Source organism: Bos indicus, chromosome 13 (genome assembly GCF_029378745.1).
Source record: "Bos indicus isolate NIAB-ARS_2022 breed Sahiwal x Tharparkar chromosome 13, NIAB-ARS_B.indTharparkar_mat_pri_1.0, whole genome shotgun sequence".
Taxonomy (NCBI): domain Eukaryota; kingdom Metazoa; phylum Chordata; class Mammalia; order Artiodactyla; family Bovidae; genus Bos; species Bos indicus.
Genome location: NC_091772.1, coordinates 41,258,564 through 41,264,908, shown reverse-complemented (window position 1 = coordinate 41,264,908; position 6,345 = coordinate 41,258,564).

The following is a 6,345-nucleotide window of genomic DNA, read 5'->3' as shown; positions in this document are numbered from 1 at the left end:
GAAGGGGACGACAGAGGATGAGATGGCTGGATGGCATCACTGACTCGATAGACGTGAATCTGAGTGAACTCCAGGAGGTGGTGATGGACAGGGAGGCCTGGTGTGCTGTGATTCATGGGGTCGCAAAGAGTCGGACATGACTGAGCGACTGATCTGATCTGATCTGATGGATAGATAAGTGAAAATTATGATCATGGAATCATGTTTGATATGTAATCTTAAACCAGGCTTTTCCGTTTAGTATTTTCACCTCTTCTCATGCTAAACATGGTTTGTTTTCACTATACAAAATAAAATATTGCAGAAATTTAAAAACAAGTAAAATAAAAAACAAAGTAAGGATCTCTAGCCCACTGTCTCTCATCACCACCTTTGGATGTTTAATGCATAATCTGACGATTATTTTTCTCTTTTCTAGGTATAGACATAGTTTCTAAGTTTTGTCCTCAGATCTTCCCATTTCACTGTGTTATTCATAGAGATGGACAAGAATTAGTTAACTCCTTCTCCTATTGAATGTGTTCCTTTCTTTAGATTATATTGTAGCTTTTGCTAGAACAAAGTTTGTTTCTGGGAGGATCCTTTCAGCTTTGGCTTCGTTGTTGATGGTTTTCCTTAGCATAAAGTCTTTGAACTAGAATTAGGAAACTATAGAACAGGATCTTTTTATCAGCTCAAGATATATTCTAAGCTCCCTTCACAAAATATTATGAGCTCTTTCTATACTAGTATAGACATTTCATAGCAATTTTAACCAGTTTAAGATGTTCTGATTTAGTTCTGATATTTTTGACATTTTAGGTAGTTAAATCTTTCTATTTCATTTCCCTTTTGTTTTCTTTCATATATATTAATAGAAAGCCCTTCTCCAACATTAGGACATCTGGACTTACACGTATTTTTCCATATTGTAAAAAAATAATAATTTTTACTTTTTCCATTCAGTTCCTTACTCCAAGTAGAATTTACTTTAGTAAGTCCTGTAATGTGAGATTTTTTTTTTTCTGTTTCCAAAGCAGATAAGTAAGTGTTCAGCACCAATTTTTGAAGAATATTGTATTCCATGATAAGTGATGTTTCTTCCATCACATAGTCAATCCAAGGCACACATTTCTTTTCCATTGGCCCATTGTTGACTTCACACCATTGCTACCTCTGACTTTTTGTAGCTCAGAGCACAGCAGGTAAGCAGGTGGATGCTAAAAAAAAAAAAAAAAACAAAAAAAAACACTGCATGGTGCTATGCAAATACCTGCTGTTGATTGTGTGACTTTGTGAATAGGCACTAAAAGCCTTCTGACTTCTACTGCAAGGGGATATCATGGTTCTTTTTACATGAAGTTTTTGAAGCAGGGAACTAAGACAGCTCAAGAAAGATAACATAGGGTGTTTATAGGGGTTCATTTCAAGGGCTAGTTGTGTGTGTATGTTTAGTTGCTAAGTCGTCTCCAACTCTTTGCAACCCCATGGACTGTAACCCTTTAGGCTCCTCTGTCCATGGGATTTCCCAGGCAAGAATACTGGAGTGGATTGCCATTTCCTTCTCCAGGGGATCTTCTTGACCCAGGGATCAAACCAAAGTCTCCTACATTGCAGGCAGATTCTTTACCACTGAGCTACCAGGGAAGCCCAAGGACTGGTTAAAAGAGTTAGTTACAAGGGCTAGTTACAAGTCATTGCTACTATAATAGTCTCCACTCTAGCTGGTAGCAGGCGCAATGCTTAGTGGTTCTCGTCTTCTGCTTTTGTAAAAATCTTGGCTATTTTTGCATGGTTATCTTTCCAGAAAAATCTCCCTGATCTTCCAAGAAAATTCCATCAAAATTTTGATGAAGAGTATGAAGCTGACGCAATCATTTGGGGAAAACTGACTTTGTGCCATGACCCATCACTTTGTGTACCACATGGTATATTTTTCCAGCCTAAGATTTTATTTATAATATTTATAAATAAATAAATATTATAATATTTATATTCAAGCAATTCTAAAGGTGCATATGAGATGTTTTTGAACATTTATTCCTAATGTCATTTCTATGGGTTTTTTGGGGGAAGTGGGGAATTGGCTTTTTTTTTATTTTTGCTCACATGACTCATTTTTCTCATGTTTTCAAATAACATGGCTTATAGTCAGAAAGATATAATTGAGGTGTATATGTTTTTATATTTGAACAGCATTGCCTGATTTGGGTATTAGTACTAAAATTTTGACTGCTTTTTCAGGCTTTCTAAAAATTCAGATCAGTTCAGTCACTCAGTCATGTCCCACTCTTTGCAACCCCGTGGCCTGCAGCACACCAGCCTCCCCTGTCCATTACCAACTCCCAGAGCTTGCTCAAACTCATATCCACCATGTCAGTGATGCCATGCAACCATCTCATCCTCTGTCATTCCCTTATCTTCCTGCCTTCAATCTTTCCCAGCATCAGAGTATTTTCCAGTGAGTCAGTTCTTTGCATGAGGTGGTGCCAGGGTCCAGCCCCGGTGGATCCAGGGAATTCGAAGTGGGGACGGCGTCGGGGAGGACCAGGAAACAACTGCTTAATTAAATGTTAATTAAGGATGTAAAGAGTAATAGAATAAGGATAGCTCAGTGAGGAAATTCAGTGTAGAAAAGAGGCTGAATAATTCAGCCAGAAGGTGAGAAAAAGAACGACATGGGGAGACCAAGTTTCGGTGAACAAGGCCCGCACTTTATTTTCCAAAGTAGTTTTTATACCTTAAGTTATGCATAGAGGATAATGGGGGAAGGGGTAGAGTCATGCAGTAAGCCAGGCTTTCTTCCTGCAAACTTATCATATGCAAAAGTTTAGGTGATTTTCATCATCTTCTGGCCTGGAGGCCTGTTAACATTTTAAGACCCTTTCTTCAGAAAACTTATTTTTCTCTAAAGGTGATTAGTCAGGCGCCACCCTCCAAAAGCATTAAAGTTGCATTCCTATAGGGCAAAGGTGTGGTGGGCTGTAACAAGAAAAAGAATTAACTCAGGGTCCAAGGTTACAAACATTAAACTACTACTTACACCAATTATATTAATCAATACACTGCCAGGGACACAGCAGGTAAGGGATATGGAGACTTAGCAGCAAACATTGGCCCAACAAGTGAAAAACCCTTCACCAATACAATTTTTAATCAATCTTTTAACTGCTCAAAGGAATCTGTATTTAGACAGTTTAGAATATCTCATGCCTCTCACAGTTGGGAGGCTCTGAGCAATCACACGTGGCCGGAAAAACCTATTCAGGCAGGCTAGAGGATTTCCAAAGGAGTTTGTAGGTTGAAACACTATCACACCCAGGAACTTTATTAACTGGAGCTGTAAGTTAACTCTGTTTTTCAGAGAGAGGTAGTGGGGGACAGCGCCCTGTAAAGTCAGAGGTGTAGGTGAGAGCACAAAGCAGAAAGTAGGCAGACTCTGGTTTGGGGGGTAGATGCTCGAGAATTTCCAGGGGGACTCCTGAGGCTCGATCCTGCCTTTGCATATGTCGAGCCTCCTTCTTCATGACCTTTGCCACGGGTGGAGTTCCTCACGCTGGCTCCCGGCAATGATAGAATTCCAGTTGAGCTATTCCAGATCCTGAAACATGATGCTGTGGAAAGTGCTGCACTCAATATGCAATATGCACTCAATATGCAATATGCCGGCTCCCGGCAAGGTGGCCAAAGTATTGGAGTTTCAGCTTCAGCATCAATCCTTCCAATGAATATTCAGGACTGATATCCCTTAGGACTGACTGGCTGGATCTCCTTGCAGTCCAAGGGACTCAAGAGTCTTCTCCAACATCACAGTTCAAAAGCATCAATTCTTCCACACTCAGCTTTCTTTATAGTCCAAATCTCACACGCATACATGACTACTGGAAAAACCATAGTTTTGACTAGATGGACCTTTGTCAGCAAAGTCATATCTCTGCTTTTTAATATGCTGTCTAGATTGGTCATAGCTTTTCTTCGAAGGAGTAAGCGCCTTTTAATTTCATGGCTGCAGTTACCACCTGCAGTGATTTTGGAGCCCAAGAAAATAAAGTCTCTCACTATTTCCATTGCTTCCCCATTTATTTGGCATGAAGTGATGAGACTGGATGCCATGATCTTAGTTTTTTGAATGTTGAGTTTTAATCCAACTTTCTCACTCTCCTCTTTCACTTTCAGCAAGAAGCTCTTTAGGTCCTCTTCACTTTCTGCCATAGGGGTGGTATCATCTGCGTATCTGAGGTTATTGATATTTCTCCTGGGAATCTTGATTCCAGCTTGTGTTTCATCCAGCCTGACATTTCACATAATGTACTCTGCATATAAGTTTATAAGCAGGGTGACAATATACAGCCTTGACCTGCTCCTTTCCCAATTTGGAACCAGTCCATTGTTCCATGTCCAGTTCTAACTGTTGCTTCCTGACCTGCATACAGATTTCTTAAGAGGCAGGTCAGGTGGTCTGACACAGTTTGTGGTGATCCACACAGTCAAAGGCTTTGGCATAATCAATAAAGCAGATGTAGATTTTTTCTGGAATTCTCTTGCTTTTTCGATGATCCCATGGATGTTGGCAATTTGATCTCTGGTTCCTCTGCCTTTTCTAAAACCAGCTTGAACATCTGAAAGTTCATGGTTCACATATTGTTGAAGCCTGGCTTGGAGAATTTTGAGTGTTACTTTGCTACCGTGTGAGATGAGTGCAGTTGTGTGGTAGTTTAAACATTCTTTGGCACTGCCTTTCTTTGGGATTGGAATGAAACTGACCTTTTCCAGTCTTGTGGCCAGTGCTAAGTTTTCCAAATTTGCTGACATATTGAGTGCAGCACTTTCACAGCATCATTTTTCAGGATTTGAAATAGCTCAACTGGAATTCCATCACCTCCACTAGCTTTGTTCATTTGATACTTCTTAAGGACCACTTGACTTCACATTCCAGGATGTCTGACTCTAGGTGAGTAATCACACCATCGTGGTTATCTGGGTCATGGAGATCTTTTTTGTATAGTTCTGTGTATTCTTGTCACCTCTTCTTAATATCTTCTGCTTCTGTTAGGTCCATATCATTTCTGTCCTTTATTGTGCCCATCTTTGCATGAAACATTCTCTTGGTATCTCTATTTTTCTTGAAGAGATCTCTAGTCTTTCCCATTCTATTGTTTCCCTCTATTTCTTTGCATTACTCACTAAGGAAGGCTTTCTTATCTCTCCTTGCTATTCTTTGGAGCTTTGCATTCAAATGGGTATATCTTTCCTTTTCTCCTTTGCCTTTCCCTTCCCTTCTTTTCTCAGCTATTTGTAAGGCCTCCTCAGAAAATCATTTTGCCTTTTTGCATTTCTTTTTCTTGGGGGTGGTTTTGATCACTGCCTCCTGTGCAATGTCACAAACTTCTGTCCATAGTTCTTCAGTCACTCTATCAGATCTAATCCCTTGAATCTATTTGTCACTTGCACTGTATAATTGTAAGGGATTTGATTTAGGTCATAATTGAATGGTCTAGTGGCTTTCCCTACTTTCTTCAATTTAAATCTGAATTTGGCAATTAGGTGTTCATGATCTGAGCCACAGTCAGCTCCTGGTCTTGTTTTTGCTGACTGTATAGAGCTTCTCCATCTTTGGCTACAAAGAATATAATCCATCTGATTTCAGTGAATATCTGCTGATGCTAAGCCACTTCAGTCGTGTCCGACTCTGTGTGACCCCATAGATGGCAGCCTACCAGGCTCCCCCGTCCCTGGGATTCTCCAGGCAAGAACACTGGAGTGGGTTGACATTTCCTTCTCCAATGCATGAAAGTGAAAAGTGAAAGGGAAGTCACTCAGTCGTGTCTGACTCTTTGCAATCCCATGGACTGCAACCTACCAGGCTCCTCCATCCATGGGGTTTGCCAGGCAAGAGTACTGGAAATCTGGTGATGGCCATTATGAGGTTGCTATTAACCCCATCATAGAGCTGCCAAGCAGATGACCCACAAACTGCCGAGCAATTATACCAAAGAAATTCTCACACTGTTAAGAAAGTTCTAGGACCCACAAGAGATTTCCCAACCTGGGGATCTGGCAAAGGGACTGAGAACCCCCAGGCAACTTTACTTTGGAGGCAAGTGGGATTTGATTACAGAACTTACACAAGCATGGGGAAACAGACTCTTGAAGGGCACAAGCAAAACCTTGTGTGCACCAGATCACAGTAGAAAGGAGAAGTGACCCCACAAGAGACTGATCCAGACTTGCCTGTGAGTGTCCAGGAGTCTGCAGCAGAGGTGTGGGTTGGCAGTGGCCTGCTGCAGGGTTGGGGACACTGAGTGCAGCAGTGTATGCATGGGACTTTTTGAAGGAGGTTGCCATTATCTTCATTACCTCCACCAT